Source organism: Rissa tridactyla, chromosome 6, assembly GCF_028500815.1.
Source record: "Rissa tridactyla isolate bRisTri1 chromosome 6, bRisTri1.patW.cur.20221130, whole genome shotgun sequence".
Lineage (NCBI taxonomy): Eukaryota > Metazoa > Chordata > Aves > Charadriiformes > Laridae > Rissa > Rissa tridactyla.
This window is the reverse complement of record NC_071471.1, coordinates 31,305,284-31,325,479: the sequence shown is the minus strand read 5'-3', so window position 1 is coordinate 31,325,479 and position 20,196 is coordinate 31,305,284. Positions and strand designations below refer to the sequence as shown.

Genomic DNA, 20,196 nt, shown 5'->3' with positions numbered 1-20,196 from the left:
AATACATGGAAGGAACAAGCTGTCACCACAAAATAACTGCTGTTGCAGTCTGGGACAGTGAGAAGTTGGTATTAGCCTCTAATCACATATCCTAGTTTTCTCCTATAAAATTGTGTGCTCAGGCAGCATAAGCTGGACTTGAAAGGTAGAATTTACTTGTCTTCAGCTTGTCTTACTTTACTTCTCTACAGCTTGCGTAGTTGAGAGCAGGGTGCTGAGGTTCCTAGTGCGCTCAAAGGATACCTTCAGCGGCATTTAGGGTAGGGGCGTTTAGGTGTAGACTCCTTGGTGGCAATCACTTCTACTATCTGAGAAGATTATGATCTCTGAGGAATCCTATTCATTAATATAATTACATAGTAACATATAATATTATAATAATATATTGATATAATTATTATATGGACTCTAATGCGTAGAGAGAGCTTCCACCCAAAATGTGCCAAAGCGAGCTCCCTGCTCCTGGTGCACAGAGGATGTTCCGGGATAGGATAAAGCAGGGGAGGCACACGGAAAAGGCAGTTTTGTTGCATCACCTTCTGCATGAGTGAACAGTGGTGAAAGGCCACTTGTCTGAGCTGACCTTGCAGAAGGGCCGTCCCCCTCCCAGCTGGGCCTGAGCTTGGGTGGATCAGTTTTACAGCTTGATGGTGGCGTGTCCCCCAATTCTTTTTTACAGTTGAAACAATATCTTATTCTGGATTTTCTATAAATCGGTTTCCTTTCTCGGGTGAGGTTGGGCAAAAAGCTCTACAAGCAAATAAATAAACAGAATTATGATATGTACACATAGTGCTTAAATGTAAATTGTTTATTAGTATTACTTCAGCTACAATAAATAAAATGATCTCTTACAGAAAAATAAAATTTATAAAATTACTATGGTATAGCTACAGGGAAGGAAAAGTTGTTTCTGCTCCAGCAACAAATTTTTTTTATTTGCATAAGAATCCACTTACAAACCTAGTTCAGTCCCCACTGATTAGAGAAGTCTGGGGAGCAGAGAGGAGCAGAGATAATTAAATGTTTAAGGAAAAGCTCTGATGAAGATAATTTAGAAAGTAAGCAGCATAATAAAAGACCTGTCCATTACGACTGCAGGTTACTATCTCATCCCAAGTGCCTTTGAAACAAAAGCAAGCACGTGCTGAAAATACAATGAGAAAATATGATAAGGTCCCTCCATTTGCATGCCATGTATTTATGAAAGATACTTCTCTATCTTTACAGGCTATGTTTGTGCTATGCTATAAACTATCCAGCTTTACTTTGACTTCAGAAGCTGTAACGGGATGGCTCATGGTTCAAATATGTATTAGGCTGCAGTAGTGAGAAAAAACAAACAACTGTTCTTGCATTTGACATTTTAAGTTCTTTTTAGCAATGTTGAATATCGAGACAAACCAACATTACTTTGAAAGCTACTGTGGAAAATCATCAATGATAATATGGCCAGAGACAACTATAAACATGTAAAATAAACAAAACTAGAACTTTCTAAATATGCCTCTAAGGGCTGATCATTTGCTCCGCATCACATGCATTTCAAAGGATTCATAGATGTGCTTTGAAGAGTAAACTGGTATATATAGCAAAATTAAAAAACAGGTCATAGTTACATGCAGAAATAACACTTCTCCTTTAAGAATGAATAGCTAAGAGTCATTATACCACCTCATATGTCCACAGGAGCAGAGTTACTGACTCCAGTGAGGATAGCTGTGGGAGCAGAGGGATGTGAAATCAGGTCCAATTTTTGTTTGCTTATTCTAGCATAGATCCTCCTTAGAAAAGCAAGAAAAAGGCTCTTTATTCCTGCAAAACTTGTGGCATTATCCTCTGTAACCTTCCTGAGGGTGGGGAGTTAATACCAGAACCTTTGCAGAGCTGCTCCTAGCCTGAGGAGTCGGCGCAAACCCGGGCACTCCTTAACACAGCACTGTGTTACGCTGACTCCCCACAATGCAAAGGGTTATTACTGTGGGAATAATCCTCCTTCTTAGAAAGAGAAGCATAGAATTTAGGGGGGAAATCAAAGGTTTGGTCGTGTTCCCACTGAAGCTGCTTGAAATGCGTAAGACTGAATTATCTAGGGAGTATGACAAAAGTCTGACAAAACCTGGCAGTTCTAATAGCCTCTATTCAGCTGTCAGAATCCAGTGGGTCTACTGACAAGACAGAGAGACGACAGATCAGCCTCTAACAGCCTGTGTAGATACCTTTAACTTAGTAAAATATATGTTTAAAAACATGTACTTGGTCATCTGCACAAACCTTGAAGTCTTTCACAGATGCACAGAGATTTGTATCTCACTTAGAGATTTCCTTGAACAAGACACTCAGTTTAACTCCCTAAAACATGTCAAACCTGACACAAAAATGACCAATTATTTAACAAAAAGGTATCATCATGACCATCTGTGAATAAAAAGACAGGAGGAGGGTTTTTTTTAATTAGCCAGATGAATAATAGATTTCGGAATTGCTAAAATGACTGCTTACCATGGGTTTGGATACTGCTTTTGTGTTTTGCAGTGACAGAGATTTCCGTAGGAGAAAAAATGTGGAATCCCAGCCTAAAATCTCACATTGCAGAGGTAATGTCTCCAGCCTCATATTGTGCCAGAACTGGCCGTCTGCTAGGGAAGGTCGCTGAAATGCTTGCAGTCGCCAGTGCCTGCAACAGGGATTTCTGCCTGGTCTTTCCTGACGGTGAGTGCTCACCTGCTCAGCAGAGCTCCCTTCTATAAGAAATCACACCATTTCTTGTGAGACACGTGCAGTGTCGTGTGCACGATAATGATTACGTCTGCCCAGACTAAACCTCGCGGTGTTAGCGTTATCTCAAAGTTCGCAGCTGAATTACCGTGGGTATGGAGCAGCGCATAGTGGAGCTGCACCCGAGAGCAGCGTCGGGTCTCAGGGGGAGCTCCAAGATTTCGGTACCGCTCAAGGCATCCTCACTGTAACTGCCTTCTTGCTTTGGAGGAGGTTCTCTGTTTGGAGAAGGTCCCCTGAATGACGGAGCCCCTAAAAGAGCTTTTCTTTGTGGGAGAAAGCAGATCTGTGAAAATCCTCAGGCCAGCCCGGGGATCCCCCCATTTCAGGAAGAAGCTACAGAGCAACTGGGAAGCAGCCCAGGCCTGTCTTCTGCAGGCTGTGGAGGAAAGTTTATCTGCATCTCTTGACTGCGTACTGATGTGTGCTAACCATGTTTGTGGGTAAACACAGCAGAGAGTGTACTTCCAGCTTAAAGGAGGTAAGGTCAGGCTGAGGGAGCAGAGCTGAGCTTTAGCTCACAGACGAAAAGGTCTGGTCTCCACCGCTCGCACGCGAGAACAGTGACCATCCATCACTTGTACCGCAGCTGAGTATTTAGCAGTGGTAAGCCCACTTTTGGCAGCAAAGAGAAAGCAAGAAAGTGAAAAGTGACAGAAATAGGCCTTCAGGTTAGTACTTCAGTATCCGTATCGTCCCTGCGAGTGAATTCATATACCCTCAGCTGATCAGTTTTCTTTCATCTGCATAGCTGTGTTGAAATCCACCGGGTAACATAGGATCTGCCCGCACACACACCTGCCTGGCATGAATGCCTCTTGTGCGGCTGTCGGGAGATTTTGGAAGCTGTGAGCCTATAGCAAAAAATAGGTGGGTCTGGTTTCCCTAGTCATCATGTTTAGTATTACACATGCCATGATGATGAAGCACTGTAAATCATGAGTCTGCTTGCATTGACTGATAAACCGGTCATGCAAAAGGCTCTTTGGAGCAGGAATTCAGCAGAAGGCATTTTACATCTGTCAGAAATAATTCAAGGGTGTGGAGTGACTCATTGGGAACTGCATGAATAATCAAGACTTCATTTTCAGTAAGACAAAGCCATGAACTTTTGTCTGGCACATCAGTGGGGAACATGTTCCCCGTGTTAGGGATTGTGTTCTGGGGACTGATGCTAGCAAAAATACCAGAAGGAAGGATTTTTTTTTTTTTCAGTGAAAACAGACTGGCCACTTTTAAAGTGCAGTGTTGTGTATGCCAATATAGCATGGATGTAGGACTGCAAAGCTGAGAGCAGAAAATAAAACTGAGAGAGCTGGCAAGCCTTGCACTGGTGTGTGGTCAGAAGAGTTTCTGCTCTAATCAGACGAGTGATATCACATCTCAAGGTGTGTCAGTTTCCTAAATCAAAACAGTATTGCAGCAAACCAACTAAAGAAATCCACAGCCTCAAAGCAGGCACGGGTTGGGATCAGTCTCAGAGAAAAGTCCTTTCCCACCACCAGGTCATTCTTCCCTCGGAAAGGCTTGCAGAGGACCTGCCCTGCAGCAGGACTGCAAACCTTCACAGGGATCACAAGGGAGGCTTCTCTGCCCGAAGAGCCTCTGAGCCCTGTTTGCGTTTCCATCCCTCTTCCCAGGCATCTCTCCTAAACGGAGCGCTTTTGCGAAGGGCTGAGGTGAATCTGTCAGTGACATCTTAAGTGCCATAAAGAAATTCTCAAAATATATACCTTAACCTGTCATGACCCTCATATCTACTGGTCAGCAGGACCTGCATGCACAGAAAGGTGCCTGGAAGAAAATGAGGGTAATCAGTCAGACATCTTTCCCACCCAGAGCCTGGGGACACCTTCTCTACCGTACAAATCTAACAAACTCTTCTTCACATATCACTTCTTAGATTTTTCTTTCCAGAACAGAAACACAGAATACTGTTTTAATTATAATCAGGTAACATGTTAGGTAAACAGCTAATAGGTCTAAGTAATGGACAGAATGAATAGTTTTGAGAAGCTGTTGATGCCACGTAACCCTTAAAAATAAAGGATTAAACTAAAAACCAAGGCATAAAATTTGAGACTAGAACAGAAAAATAGGAAATGAAATCAGCCTAAGCTGAGTGCTTTAACATTAGTCAGGGACTCAAGATCTTTCCCTTGCCCCAGTGAGAAGCAGAGAGATCTGTGTTTCAAAGGAGTGATAAATTAACTATTTCCTTTGCCCTTGGCCAAGGCTTGAAAGTTGCCAAGCGCGGCTGGTTCCCACTTGCTGTATGGAAATGAGGAGCTTGATTTCGGGTTTTTTTTTTCTAGACTGCAAATCAAGGAACAATAGGATTTGTGCTGATCTGAGGTTTTGATTTGCTGCACCACATAAGAACGAGAAGGGGGGGGAGGCGGGATTATTTTTTGGCTGGCCTGTGCCATGGTCCAGAGTCAAGGTCGGGTGCTGTGACCCCCCCGCTTGTTCCGTCAGAGCTACCAGGTACTGCCTCCCCTGGAAGACAGAGCTGTCTCTGTCACAGAAACTCTGAGAGCTGGAAATACCAACAGCACTTGTGAACTGGAGACTTGGTAAATGTAAGAGATGGCAGGAAAAGCTTTATAAACTGAGAAAAGGCTGGGAGAAAGTTCCAGTCACAGGTCAGAGCACAGACAAAAATGCATTAAGTGACGGACATTAATTTGTGTTATATGTGTAGTAAGGTCCGGAGGTTGTCACTATAGATCAGGTACTTCTGGCACTTTTTTTCTTTATGTAAGTTGTAAAATACTTCCCCAAAGTACCGGTTAGGTGACAGGATATTCTACCCTTGATCTGCAAGGACAGGGTTACCATGGGCTAAATTCATCATGACCACAGCTTAACAGCACTTCGTAGGACCACATGAATAAGACAGACAGCGAACGTGAGCTCCGAGAGCACGAGTCCCTGTCTTGGAACAGGGCGAGGAATGCAGAGGCGTGTGCTGGAAGGTGTGGTAGGTATGTGTGAGCTGTTAATGAGTGTGCTGAAGAAATCCTGGTGATACAGAGGTGAAGGAGTCTAAGAACTGGAGCGCAACCCGTGCCTTGGTATCAGCTGAAGGACTGATCTGTGGCTGTAGCAGCTGGTGCAGGTTCCTGCCATGGAAATGCTGTTCAGCAGCAGTGATTCTGAATCTCACAGGCTAGCAAAAGATATGGGCCTGCCTTGTTATTATCTTAATTTGCAAAGACTTTATAATGCCTTGCACAGCCATCCTGTCTTTCATTTGGGACTGTACCAGACAGGGCACTTCACAGCTATTATCACCCTCCTCTTCACAAGGCCTCTTTGAAGCTGATCTCCTTGTCACCCATTTACAAGCGAGGAAAGGCAGTAAAATTAGGGGCTTAGTCTACTATAATGGTAAGTGGATAAAACTGAGAAATCTGACAGATGAAATGTGGCAAAAACACTGCCTAGCATTCATAAAGCTGAAATATGAAAAGCTTGAGTTCTGCACCTTGAAATGGATGGACTCTGTTAGATTGCAAGTCAAAGCTGTGGCAGAATCCGGACCTGCCTTTTCAGCCCTGTGACTGAGTTGCAAGTCTCTCTTTCTCCATTTATGTGTTTCACCTCTGGCATACCAAAGGGACCTACACAATCCGTACATGAACGCTGCTCTGCCTGCCCACATTGCCTCACTGCAAAGAATGGCTCTGAGGTATGGATGGTTAACAGTGCAGCAAAATTCCTTCCCCCCAGAAACTTTGGTGCAATTCACCTGATTTGCTTGATTGGCTTTCACAGTCCCCCTCGGTGGTCCCGCACCACCGTGAAGTGCTGTAGCACACTCCTGAGAACAGTCACAGTGCGGCGGTGGACATGCTGGCTGCAATCAGTGCTTTGCACCTGGGAACAAGGTATGCCTTGCCTGGGAAATGAACCATAGGCGTAAGTGGTCTTTCCTAATGCCTGGCAGTTGTCCCACCCAGGCGTCACCTGCTTCTCCCACAGCCCAGGAGGGACAGGGATCACGCAGCTGGCGGGGGAACAGCTGTGGGCTTGGCCCCGTGTCCGACCAGCAGTACATGATCAGGCACGCTACCAACAAACACTCCCAGGTATTCCAGGCAGGAGACACGCTGCGTCCATCTCAGCTAGACTTTTAAGATTTTCCATCCCAAACACTTGACTAGGTGATTGCTGTTTGGGTTTTTTTCTTTTTCTGTGTGGTAACTTCAGTTGTTTACTACCAACAGGATTTTTTGTTCCTTAAAAAAGCCAACCAGATTCAGGTACTGAAAGCGGACATCTTCAGTGGTTGCACTGAGCGTCTGCCAACTTTGGGCCTTATTCTTTTATCTGTCTTGTCACTAACCCATGTCTGCTGATGTGGAGGCATTGAGTATATGGCACCAACAGCCTTTTGGGGATATTTCTCCCCCCTGCAGTACCCAGAGTCACTGCAAGCGCCTGCCCTGCACTGCACAGTGTGGTGGCAAATGGGCACATCAGGAGGAAGGGGAAGCACATGCTGTACTCCGTTCTGTGGTAATGCAACAAGGGCTTTTTCTTGGAAACGTGAAGTATGTGCCAAATGTTATCACTGCCATTCAAAAAAAAATAAATAAAAGGGCTGCTCTGGTACAGTCATCTATATTTTAATGTCTGGTTATTGTGAAAGCTAAGAAATGCCATCCTGTCCACAATAGGAGGCCATCTCTGAATCATATCCTTCAGTGGATGTGCCAGGAGGAATGAAAAGCAGGTTCTCATCACTATGTATGTCAGTATTAAAGTTTCCTGGGAATAAGTGAGGGGTCTAGAGGCTCATGGTATTTGTCTCATGAATTCTTTTGTTTTCATGGGTTGATCCTTGGAAAGCTGCTGTAATGCACCAGGCGAAGCGCATGTTAGTCATTCCTTTACAGGAACTTTGTGTATCCCTACCCAAGAGGAAAATGAGTATGGTCACAGCGGTTGTCTGCTGAGTCCCTGTTTTTTCTGAACTGAACAGATTTGTGTCAGCTGAGAGAAGTGAAGTTGACCTTGTACATGGACAGTGCCGTAACACCACAATTAAACTCTAATTCTTTAAATGCATGCACTTAGGGGTATTCCCTCAGTAAAAGCTAGTGCATCCTGTGCTACTGATTTCTTCCAGGTTGACTCATTTAAATCTAATTGTTGCAAGAGAAGAAGAACATGCCTAGTCAGCCCAAATGGTTAGAGGAGGAAGAGAGAAATCAATTTAGGAAATACGAATCACTTGAACTTCACAAAATTCCTGAATGGGGAAGCTGGGGCTCAAAGATAATAGAAAAAATCTGTTCAGTACTGGAAACAAGCCAAATCCTGTGGCTCGTAAGTGGGTGTCTAACCACAAGACTTCCCGTCTTCATCTAAGTAAAGATGCCTGCTCATCATTCTTGAAAAAGATGCTACTCTAATCTTTTTTGTTCGCATAGCAATGCAAAGAAACTGAGCTTTGTTTGTTATGTGTCACTGCAGTTTGTGATGTGAGAATGAAGCAAACTAACAACTCCCTCATTTATCTAGCAAAGGCCAAAGTAAATTTGGCGTTGCGGCTAATGTTATAGAATAATGATTTCCTGGTGGGATCTAGTATCTACAGTGATTACAAAATCACCTGCTTTGGTGAAAAAGGGGATTCTAGTGACTGGTTTAAAATCAGCTACTTGGCCTGACCAAACAGCTTTACCCACTGCAGAGATCACAGGGATTTTTATCACAGTGATAGGGCATTGATTTACATCTGACAGTAAATTAAACTGAGATGAGTGATGTTGTAACCATCTACAGTTTCCTGCCTTGACCCTCTTGGATGTTGCTAACCCTGGAGGGAAAATGCTGAACAGGACTTCCAGCAGCTCCTGACTCAGTGCAGCTTACAGCCCAGCGCATTAAAGATTACTAGCACTAATTTCAATATATTGCAGTAGCAAGAGTTGTCTATGAAGAAATGTGTAAGACCCCAGCAAAACTGAGTACAGGGCAATGCAACAGCAATTTATATTTAATGTATATAACTGTAAAGTGATATAACTAGAAAAAATTATAGCTTCACGTATAAAAAAATATCTGACCATTAGCAGGCAGGAGTGAGGCCTCGAGCTTGTGCTAGGTAGTGTGAAAACATCAGCTCACTGCTCTGCAGTGGTCAAAAAACCCAACAAATTTAACACTGGCAATTATTAGGGTACCAAAAGCGGACCAAAACAGAAGACAATTATGGCAGGGTACAAATCCAGGGTTCAGACACACATTGAGCAGTTCTGGTCACCTCATCTCCAACAGGTACATTGGAACTCGAAAAGATTCAGAGAAAGGCAACATACTGGAAGCCATCGAACAGGGTGGATAAGGGTGTCTACAAAGAGCAAAGGATCATAAGAACCAGGTTCAAAGCAAATCAGAGGTCATTCCTCATACAGCAGCACTCGCCCTGCAGAATGCTTTTCAAAGGGCATTTGCAAAAACATGCAAAAATTTCTCAGGGAGTCAAGGAGAAAATGGACAAGTACGCAGAACAGAGACTGTGGGAATTACCAGAGACCACAACCAGCTCATAAAATCACCTGAACTGAAAATATTAAAGGCTGGAAGATTAGCAGGGGGAAAACAGCAGATATGTTTGCCATTTTCTTACGGTTTTGCAGGTATCTGCTTGCAGCTGCATTGGAAGAGAGGACACCAGACTAGCAGCGGCTTTGGTCTGACGCAGTATGGTTTGTGTTACATCGTACACTAGACTATAAAGTGTGGCTTTTCAGAGGCTGCTGTGTGTCCTACTCGTCTGTTCCTGCTTTAGGGCCAGCAGCCTCCAAGACAGGAAGGCAGCCTGTGGTTGTGAACGCTTTGGGCGTGCAATTCAGTCCACCACTGCACATGAATCACCGTCTCACTGCACCATGATAGATTTACTAAGGAACTGAATACCGTCCTTCACTAGAGTCAGTATGAACAACCCTGCCTCCGCCTGCACGTCTTCAGCCCAGGGAACTGGCCAGCAGCAATCCTGTATCCCATTTACTGGCTTCACGCTCTATAATTATAGAGAAGCCATGGAAGAAAAACAAGACTGATCTCTAGGAGGGACCCAGTGAGCATAAGGCAGCAAAAAATGCCTCTGGGTTGTGTTCAAAGAATGCATGAAGGATCCAGCTCTTCACCACGTGGCCTTGCTGTTGCTGAGATAGCTACAGCTGCTACCCTAAGACTAAACCTATGAGAAGTACACAGCCATTGAAACCTATCCACTCTCTAGGCCTTCTGCCTGCAGAAATGTAGCTGAGACTCCATTAAGAGCACGATAAATCTCTGACATGCAGCTCGAGATTCAGGTAGCCTACCTGTTCCACCATGGCTTGCTTTTTTCTAATTTTGTGTTGCTATTCCCCTTCTGCTAATAGTCGCTCCTCGCTGAAAAGTCTGGACGACTGTTTCAAAACACTTCTCTGAAAGTAGGATGTGGTGCTGGTTGTGGATATTTAGAGCCACTGCTCCGAGTGATCACTGACACTCACGGATGTGAGAGTCTGTGTAAACAAGCAGGGAGACAGATCTGCTTTCATACGCTGACTCTAACGTCGTGGGTCTCTGGTCTCAGGAATAGCATCAGAAAAGACATCCCACTGAATAGTATCCTTATGTAGGCAGTGACTGTCTTAGCACATTGGGTTCACGCCTGCGCCTTCACTGGATGTTAACTGTGTTCTGGTATTCTTTGTGTTTTTCATTATAGTTTCACAAAGTTCCAACTAGAGATTCAGCTGTCTTCTGATGGCACAGATTTTAGCCGGTGACAGAGTCCCACAGTACCTGTTCCCATCTGGTGGAATGCGCACGAAGCTCTGCTGAAAGCTTCTATGTCGTGCACAGGAAACACCAGATATTTTGATTTGTAACTGTCTCTGTTTTCCTATTGTCTTGGAAATTCACTGATTGATGTCCAGGCATGAAATGAAGTGATTGTTTGGAAGTTGTCAGGAAACCCCTCACATTTCAGGTGTGAGTCATCTTTCTGGGTTTTGTGTAGCAAAGAGGCAACGGGACTTTTTCTCCCTCTAGCCCGAGGTGATACTGGCGTCGCTTTGAGCCTTAAGCAGGAGACAGCAGGGCTCTGAAAGCCCCGAGCCCCAGTGCAGCCTGTGTAACACAGACCAGCACAGCTCTGCACCCATCTGAAACTGGCCCCCATCTGCTGCCATAGCCTACGGCTTTTCCAGGTGCAAGGGCTGCCCAGACTGAAGACCCCAACAAACTCTGATCATTCAGAGGACTGGTGCCAATGCTTCATCTCTCTGGTATGCGTTACTCATTTCTCTAAAACTTACCTTTATTCTCATTCCCAACTTATTATTATTTGAATGGATATACTGTTTTTTCCCTTCCATCTATATTTCTTTCCTAAGTTACCTCCACAATTGCTCTAAAACAATTCTGTAAAATCTGTTTAAAAGTTTGCTACAAAAAAAGTTTTGCCTACGGTTTATTTTAAATTGTATTCCTAAGGACTTCTTTTAAAAGTGTCAAAAAAATAAAAATAAAAATTTGAAAGCTGACCAAATTCTGGACTTTTTGTGTGCGTGACAATAGACTGGTATAGCCTAATGCTGAGCAAGCTCAGCCATCGCTCCAAGTAGCGCAGCTCATCCTCATTTTGGTGGGTGACCCTGACTTGTATGGGGAGATGCCAGGAGCTTCTTGCGAGACAACTGGTGTCACCGTCACCCGCCCAGAGGAGTGATGGTGGAGCTGGTGTCTCCTCGGCGTCCCAGGGAAGGGGGCCAGGGCTCTGAGCGTGCCTCCTCCTGCGGCTGTGCACAAGGCATGCTGAAAGCAACCATTGATCAAAAAAGAACAAAGAGGAAGAAAATGTGACTGACTACCACAAATATTAAGTTTGGGGGTTTTTCTAGCTGTTCAGAGAGCTGCCAGGTTAATTCAAAAAGGCACAGAGTTTATTTCTAGACCTACTGCACTTCCCTGTAATAATATATAATAATTATGTGTTGATTTTGTGCATAGCTGTTAATTTTAAGTGACGCTGAAGCCACACGTGGTTAATGGCGGGGTGAGGCAGCTGGGCACTTGCTCCAGGCAGAGGAGAAGGTCGGCGGAGCGGGGACGGCTTAGGGCTGCAGCCGGGCCCAGCGTCATCTCAGCTGTCACCGTGAACTCTTCAACCCTCACAGACGTTAAACAGCTTCACATTTGTCCCCTCCGTCACGGACTTTCTCTTTCAAAAATTCTGGCAGCGTAGGGCCGCAGCCAAGCTGGAAGCTGGGTCCTGTGGACTGAGCCCTGCTTGCCCAAGCCCCACTCGCCACTCACTGCCCAACTGCTGCAGACAAATGCCGGAGGCCACTGTTTTCTCCATGTCCCCCCACGTCTCGCTGACCTCCATGGCCTTCAGTGGGCTCAGCAGAGCCGAGGAGGTCCCAGCCCTCTCCTCTCCAGGCTGGTGGCACACACAAGCAGGATGGGGTTGAACCAAGCTTTGCTAGGAGGCTGGAGCGGGCTCTGCCACCCAGTCCTACCTCCCGGAGACACGGCTGAGCTGCGGAGTGACTGTACTGCTGGTCCCCCAGATCCTCCCAATGCTCAGGCATGGCTGGTGGGGACGGGGGACTGCCTAAGCCATGTTCCTGGCTCCTGGGTGGGCACCTTTGGTGGAGAGAGAGACCCTATCCAGAGAAAGTGAGTGCTCATCTTCAGGTGCCCCACAAGGTCTCAGAGCCGCTGGGCATCGCTCACCGGGGTGACCTGGAGGCCAAGGCAGTGCCGGGCTGGGGGGGGACACCCCATCCCCAGGGAGCTGCAGGGGCGACGCTGGCAAAGGCAGGAGCTGCCACCGGACTTGGGCAGACATTGAGTGTGTTTGCAAAAGGATTAAGCAAAATAAGATGTTGGGTTTCTCCATCCCCGCCGTTCATGGGGCCTAGTCGCTTCTTCATCTTTCTTTGTCCGTGTGGTATTTACAGGCCTGTATTTTAAGCCCGCTGGTCCCCTCAGGAGTGCATTACGGGCTGGCTAAACATTATGTGGTCGTCTGCAATGCCGCAAGGACCTGAACTGCACTCTCCCCCCTGCAAAGCCCCCGTACAATGCTGCTTTTGGGAGCGTGCAGGGAGCAGGCACAGCTATTGGCGTCTGGTGTCTGCTCAGCTTTATTTTGAGCTATTTAAACTTAGCAAATGGGCTTTTTTTAGGCCCGTATGCACAGATCAGGTGGTCACCTGTGGCAATATGTTTATTCACAGATTCTAGCTGCTTTCAGGGAACAGCCTTCTCTAAACATAATTTAGGGCTATTTAAGTAGCTGCTCACAATTACCTCTCGGTTGACACAAAACGCCACATACTCCCTCATTGAGCAATAACTCCTGAAGATACAAGGGGGAAAAGCCACAGGCAACTTGCTGTTGAGTGCCTCAGAGATTTTTATGATCCTGCTGTAAATGGATGTTTACTTTTGAAGAGCTGCACACCTAGTATACTCTGCCATTATATTGGTTTTCAAACCAGCAGATTTACTGGTTTTTACAGATTTACTGCGGGCAGTTCAACAGTTGTTAATATCCTTTAGCCTCCTTTGCCTTTACTTGTATTAAGTAGGTGGTAGATAGATGAAGAAAAGCCTGATTCAGAGATGGATGTGCATTTGACCAGTGGCACAGCATGTCCTTTCAGTTTTGGTAAGTGAGCCCAGGAGCAGGACTAGGGACAGATTCTAGGAGAGGAGGAATGGCAAAGCCTTGGCACAGAAAGGAGAGGTGAAGCCTGAAAGGTTGGATGACATCAACAGAGAACAGTTTTCATGTCATAATGACCATGTTCCTTTTCTCAGCGCCTGTCCTCGCCTCAAGACTACAGTGCTCCTTTTTCCCCTCCTCCTTGCCCTCTCCTTTCCCTCTTTCTCCACTGCTGTGCCATTTCTTGCCTTCTTTCTTTGCCGCTTGACATTTACACTGGCCTCCCAGGCTCCATCCATGGTGGCAGCTGCTCCCTCTCCTACAATCCCCTGGCCCCACTCATTCCCACCATGCCCCTCATGCATACCACCGGCTCTCCACCTGCCTGCCTTGTCCCTTGCTTGCTGGCAGACCTGGGGCTTGGTGGGATAAAGGGTTGGGGCCCTTCAAAAGACAACTTCTCAGCACCGAGGGGAAGAAGAGTAGACACAAGAATTCACCCCTCCAGGGACATGACTGCTTGTTTTGAATAAAAAATAAAGTCTTCTTCAGATCTGGGAGACTTGCTTGGTGCTGTCTTGTCACCAGACCATTTGGCTTTGATGAGAAGAAAATGCCACCGTTTAGGAATGCTGAATTTGCATCTCCCACAGAGAGAATTTCAGCCAGAGAAGTTTTTGTAGGTCAGAAGGAATGTGCGATTCATCAAGACATGTAATAACACATGTAAACACTTTCCTGAGAAACTCTGTAATACTATTTTAGGATTTCATTATTTTATTATATTAGGATTTTAGGAGTGATGCAAGAACCAGCAGCTTACACATCCTTGGTAGAAACTCTGCATTCCCTGCACATACATCATTGCTGCCCAACCCACACAGAGATCGGGGTGTCCGGGGAGCACAGAGCCAGGGCCAGTGTGTTAGATCACACCGTGGAGACCTGCTGCAACCACATTACTCCAGCTCGCACCATTCCTGCATTCATCTAACACTGTCACAAATACAATTACTCTAACACCAGCAGGGAAATAAGAAACATGAAAGACGCAAGAGCGTTTATAAATAGCTCCCCTCCCTTCCTAAAAATGTTATTAAATATTTCATAATATAACATCAAATGGGAAACTCCGTGCCAGTTTCCAGCGCTACAGATGCCACTGAAAAACAAAGGAAGATTTCCAAGCAGAAAAGGGAGCCACAGAAAAAGTATGAGCTAGGCAGAAATCCTCCTTGTATTTCATGTCCCTGCTGCTCCAGCAGTAATGGCATAAATATACACTCCCGTCTGCTAAGGCAAAATGCAGATCTTCTTCCTCTTTGTTCTGCCTTCGAGAAGACTGTCAGAGCAACCAGCCTGTCCCTGTACCAGCTCCACACTGGAATTTAAACACTTCTGAGATCTACTAATAACATTTTTCTGAAATATCACAGGCAGAATTACAGACAGTGTTATTTACCAGGGTCTTTTCTAACAGGCTGTATCAAATAAACAAAAATCCTGTCATCATTTTTAGACCTTTTTTGCCATATTACCTGCATGTCTCGCATGATTTATGTTTCATCGTTTTCCTGCCTGACAACCAGCCCCATCTGTTACCCAGCCATTGCAAACCAGTGCACAGCAGGGGGGTCTGAAGAACGGTACTGCACAGAATTTCTCTGTGTGGTTGACTTTATTGTGCCAGCTGCACGGTGAGGAGAGAGACTGCATTACAGCTCAGAATTCACCTGTAAATCTGGGTTTTCAGAGTTACCCCTTGCCCTGTGTACCCACTGTGCAGCAGGAGGGAGGCAGCAGCTCTGACCGCTCCCGCAGGGACTCACACTGTGGGACTGGGGCAGCTCGGATCCTGTCGCCATTGTCCCAGCGTTAAAGGGTGCACTGACACGTGCGCCGCATAAATCAGACTTGACGCAAAAAGAGACATGGGACAGTTAACTCCGACTGTTTCCTTGGCATTTCAGTGCTGTCAGAACTCCCCACATTTTTTTTCTGCAAGTTGCCTGCATGTGGTTTCATTGGAGAAGCTCTTCAGCTTTTGTCCTTCTTCCTGCCCTAAATAATTTCATTTCTGGGATTCCAACAAGGCCATGATACTAAATGGACTATAAAACTTACTTGCTCTTTAGGCTCACAGGAACAACGTTGCCCCTGTATGGGCTCATGCTGCTTTGAGCGATGTTACCCTGGGTCTATGCAAGTGCCGGTGAGCAGAGCTTGGCCCCAGACCCGGCCCCAGCGGGTGCTGAGCTATCAAGTCATCTGGAATAAGTCTCATTTTCAGAGCAGTGCAATTTTCTCCACAACGATGTTATCTTTGTTCCTCGGTTTCTGGCAGCAGGGCTGCTCGCACATGCTATTAGCAGATGGCAGAAGATGTACATGGAATTTGGTCTCAGAACATTTCTTCCATTCTTCCTCCCAGACTGAAGAAGTGCAAATTCAAGCTAAAAGCATGTACTAACTACAGGCTTTTTCCAAACAGGGCTACAGAGAGTTAAAAGCAGGCTCCAGCAGAAACCTCTCAAATATTTCAGTCTCTCTGCTGTAGTTTAACTACTCAGCACATACCCTTTAGTCAGAAATGCAGGGAGTGCATTTCTGTAAAGCCATGCTCCTCAGTGCCCTTCTGTCAGCTCCTTTTTGGGATCAGCTGTTAACAAGCAGCAGGCATTGCAGGAAGGCAGGAAACTTCCACACAGTCTCTCCAGTAAGTTAAGGCATCCATCGGCTCAGCTGTGGGCTTGGCAGAGCTTGGTGCACTCAGTGTAGGCCAAAACGAACACATAAATTTAAGGATCAGGCAAACAAATTGCCAGAACTGAGATGAATTCAGGAGCACGGACGTGTACACATTTTTCAGCCTCCAAAAGGAGGAGGCACGAGCCTGACAAACTCCACATCATCACATATTTATGCTGCTAGGAGCTGAAACCAAACTGGCCTTCCAGTGAGGCTGCTGTCAGAGGGAGCCTGAGAGCTGTCATAGAGCTGTCGTGACCACGTGCTTGAGCGCTCTCCTCAAGCACCATTCACTTTTGATCTAACTGCCCCCAAAGGCTGGAACGACTGCACCCTTCTTGTTGACACGAGGTTGCTCCACAAGGTGCTACATGGGGTGAACATGCCGAGTTTAAATTTGAATCCAAAGCGTTAGACTCAAGATTCCACAGAATTTTGGGACTTTGGAAATATTTTACTGTTTTTCAGCACGAGCTCATGAACTTGGAATAAAATTGTCCTTTGGGGGAAAACCAGAACAGATAACAAATAAGTGCTCATAAAGGCTGAGGCAATCTTAAAGCGCCTGTGTTTGTTTTCCATCAAATGCAGGAGCAACTCTGAGCAGGACTTGCCTCAGTTTTGGGGAGGAAGGAAAAAAAACCAGAGTACATTGTAAATAAAAGAAGAAGCCTAAATAAGAAGATTTTTCAAAAAGCCATTTCTTTTCCTAGATAAGACATCAAATGCCCCAATGATGCCCCATGGATACTGGAGGTTACTGCTGTTTTAAAAAGCAAGACTGAAAGACTAGAGTACTCAAAAATTCTGATTGCTACCTGCCTGGATTTAGAATTTCAATTTTCAGGCCAGTATCTCAAACGTGAAATCTGATTTATTTTTTTTTTTCCACAAAAATACTCGGTCAAATAAATAAAAACTGCTTTAGTGGTACAATCATCATGTTGATGCTCTTGTCTTTCTACCCTGCCTCAGAGAATTTGTTCCTCCTGTTAGATAATGCAGACTGAAGGGGTACTGACTACTCGCTTTTGTTCATGAAAGTCTTTAAGTTCCAAGATTATTTGAAATATTTTGCTTCCATATAAATGTACTTCCTATTGCACGCTGTGTTCTCTCATCAAAGATGGAAATCCAATCCCCTTGTTTCAAGAATTCTTCAAGTTTTCAGGTGTTGCTGTTTTCGCACTGTACGAAGGCCCGTCTCTGTGCACCCAAGCAATTCTGCGAGCAGTTCAGAGCAGAGGGCCAGCACGTAAAATGCTGCTTTGTGTCTCTGCCAATACTAAACTATTTAAGTCAATAGTAAACTATTTTATGCGCTCCTGGTTATACCTGCCACTGAAAAGAGTGCATGATAGAGGCATTTTTGTGCCAACCATGGAATTTATTTTCTTAAAAAAGTATTTTCCCTAAAGCCTAATAGAGATTGCAGCCCCAGATAACTCACTTGCTGTGCTCCCATGTCAGGAGCATGCAGCGGGAAGAGCTGAAACTACTGCAGAGAGGGCACGGCCGGACCCTGGCGTGAACACTGGCGGCCAGACAGCCAGCTGATCTGTGTGCAGGGCAACCATCAGCAGAAGGAAAGAAAAGACATGGGGGAAAACAGGATTTTTGTTATATTTTTGTTGTACTTGAGGCAAAAAAAGAATTTGTCGTCTGGCTAAGAAAGCTAAGTACGATGTATTCTGCAGTTCCTACCTAACTCTATGAAACAGCTTATATCGAGTGCTACTGATACCCCACATCTCTCCTATGTTACTTTCTTTTGAAGTTCAAAGACAAAAAGCTACTTCAAGTTGGCTACATTTATTTGCCCTTTCCTTCCTTAGAAGCAAACACAACCAGTAAAATTCCCTGGTGTGTTTCTCTCCTTCCTGAAGTTTCTTTTCTCGTTTGCCTTCCTCCATATAATCAGACCCCTTTCCACACATGGGTGAACCTAGAAAGTCATTTAGAGTGGGAACCACGTGAACCAGTTCAGTGAACATCAGGTAATTGTGCCTTAGAGGCCTTTTTGAAGGTCAAATATTTCTGGGTAATTTTTCCAGCTACTTTCTTTGTTAAATGAAAGCCCACTGAAACTGGGAAAAGAACAAGGTGGCTTTGTAAAAGTCTCTAATTCACTGGCCCCAGGAATCCGCCTGCCCTATATCCCTGCAGGTTTTCCTTCTGTTTTCCTTCCAAGATGCCCATCTTCACAATTCTCCCCAAGCTTGTGCAAAATTGGTTTCAGTCACAGTTGCCCTGAGAATGGCTGAGATTTTCAAATACACTTCTCAATAGATTCTTACACTTCTAAGTCACTTCCATACTTTGCCAAAAAAGGCTTACTTTGCGTTTGCATCATGATATGAAAAACAATCTAAAAATCATCTCTGAAATACAGACAGACAGATAGACAAACTGGAGTGCTCGTGAACCTGGCAATCTGTGGTTGCGTTCTGTGTAATTTCTCCAACATTGAGCGTTATAGGTGAGTTCACACTGCAGCTTTTCCTTCCAGGCATTACCAGTAACAAACCAACAAACTTTGTGATAATAAATTAAAACGTTGATTTAAATGAACTGACAAGTGTTACAGCCACAAGAAGGTCACATAATCCCAACTGTCATACAAAACCAGACAAAGAACATCAAACAAAATCAAAGAAACGCTATGTTCTTCTTTAATATGTGCAATTTCAACTACAGTAGTAAATATTTTTTTTTTTTACTAAGAATGGAAGCCCAGAGGAATTTTGCTAGAAATAAAATTTCTATTTTAGGAGAGATTTTAATTTAATAAACTGGACTTGTTTCTGAAAAACAACTTGTAATCGAGAACAGAACAATGCCACTTAGGCTATGAATTCATCAAAGCAAAGGCTTTTTTAGATTGCAGAACCTAGCACAACAAGGCCCTGGTTTGTCCTCTCAGGAATGCAATACCAGTAAATAACAATGCGGTGAGTCCCCCATCCCAAAATCTTTACCGTTGCTCCAGATGCTACAAAGGTTATGCAGAGTTTGCATGGCACAGGATTCCCTTCCTGCAAAGGACTCTGAATGCGCACAAGTATTTCCAGACTCTGGACAACAATCATTACACGAACACAAATTTGGTGGCAGTGGTGGCTGGATATATGTGTACAGATGCACGTGAATGGGCAGGTATATGCTGAAATGGACGCATTTTGGTTAAAGAAAACATGAATGCTGACAAATGTACTTGAGAAAGTAATGGTAATGTAATGCAAGTGCATTTACTGCCAAACCCCAGTGCAGCTGCACAGGGGAGCGCTTTGGCTGCTGCAGGTGACCCGGGAAAAGCCGAGCTCTGCACCCTGCACCTGGCAGCACTCGCCGAGAGCTGAGCTCCACTTCCCATTGCACACTGGACTGTAACTGGGCACAAATCTTTTCCACATGGACTTCATCCCCTGGGGGCTCTGGGTGGGGGATGTGGGACTCTACCTGCTCCTCCCTGCTGCTCCTCCAGAAAGGCAGCAGTACCACCTCTGCCGTGCCTGCTGCCAGAAAGCCTTGCCCCATTCAGCTGTCACTTGCCCTGTGTCACACCCATCCCCAACGTGGCGCTCCGCCCCAGCCAGAGAGTTAAAACTGTCTTTAAAATATATAAATGCCAGCAAAACTCCATACCCCATTTAAAGATTTAGCTCAAACTCTTGTGCCATCCTGCTCGGGAGAGGAAGTGAAGCTTTTGCAAGAATTAATAAAAAAGAAGCTGCCAAATGGCCTCACAAACTGGTGAAGAAAAGGAAAGCAGTCCCTACCTCAGCACAGCTGCTCTTGGGGCTGTCAGAGCTGTTTGCCTCATTGATAGACCCCACAAAAGCCCTTCTAAAGCTTTATCCTAAAGGAATGCAGCTTCCGGCAAGGACTGATAATGATCGGAGTGATAAAATCCGGGCAGACGCGTGCTTCCAGGGAACAATGGGAGTGAACTGCAGGCTGGGATAAAGTCCCTCAGCAGT

General features: G+C 45.2%; 1 long non-coding RNA gene across 16 annotated transcripts in view; it reads right to left on the bottom strand.

Moving 5' to 3' along the window:
* LOC128911117 (uncharacterized) overlaps positions 1–20,196 on the bottom strand; it is a 97,441-nt gene that overhangs the window by 9,734 nt on the left and 67,511 nt on the right. For 15 of the 16 annotated variants that reach the window (XR_008467007.1, XR_008467006.1, XR_008467004.1 and 12 more), the window contains one exon: positions 537–750. This is a non-coding gene — a long non-coding RNA (uncharacterized LOC128911117). The remainder of the gene's footprint in view (positions 1–536; positions 751–20,196) is intronic. The other variant, XR_008466994.1, reaches the window with a different exon arrangement.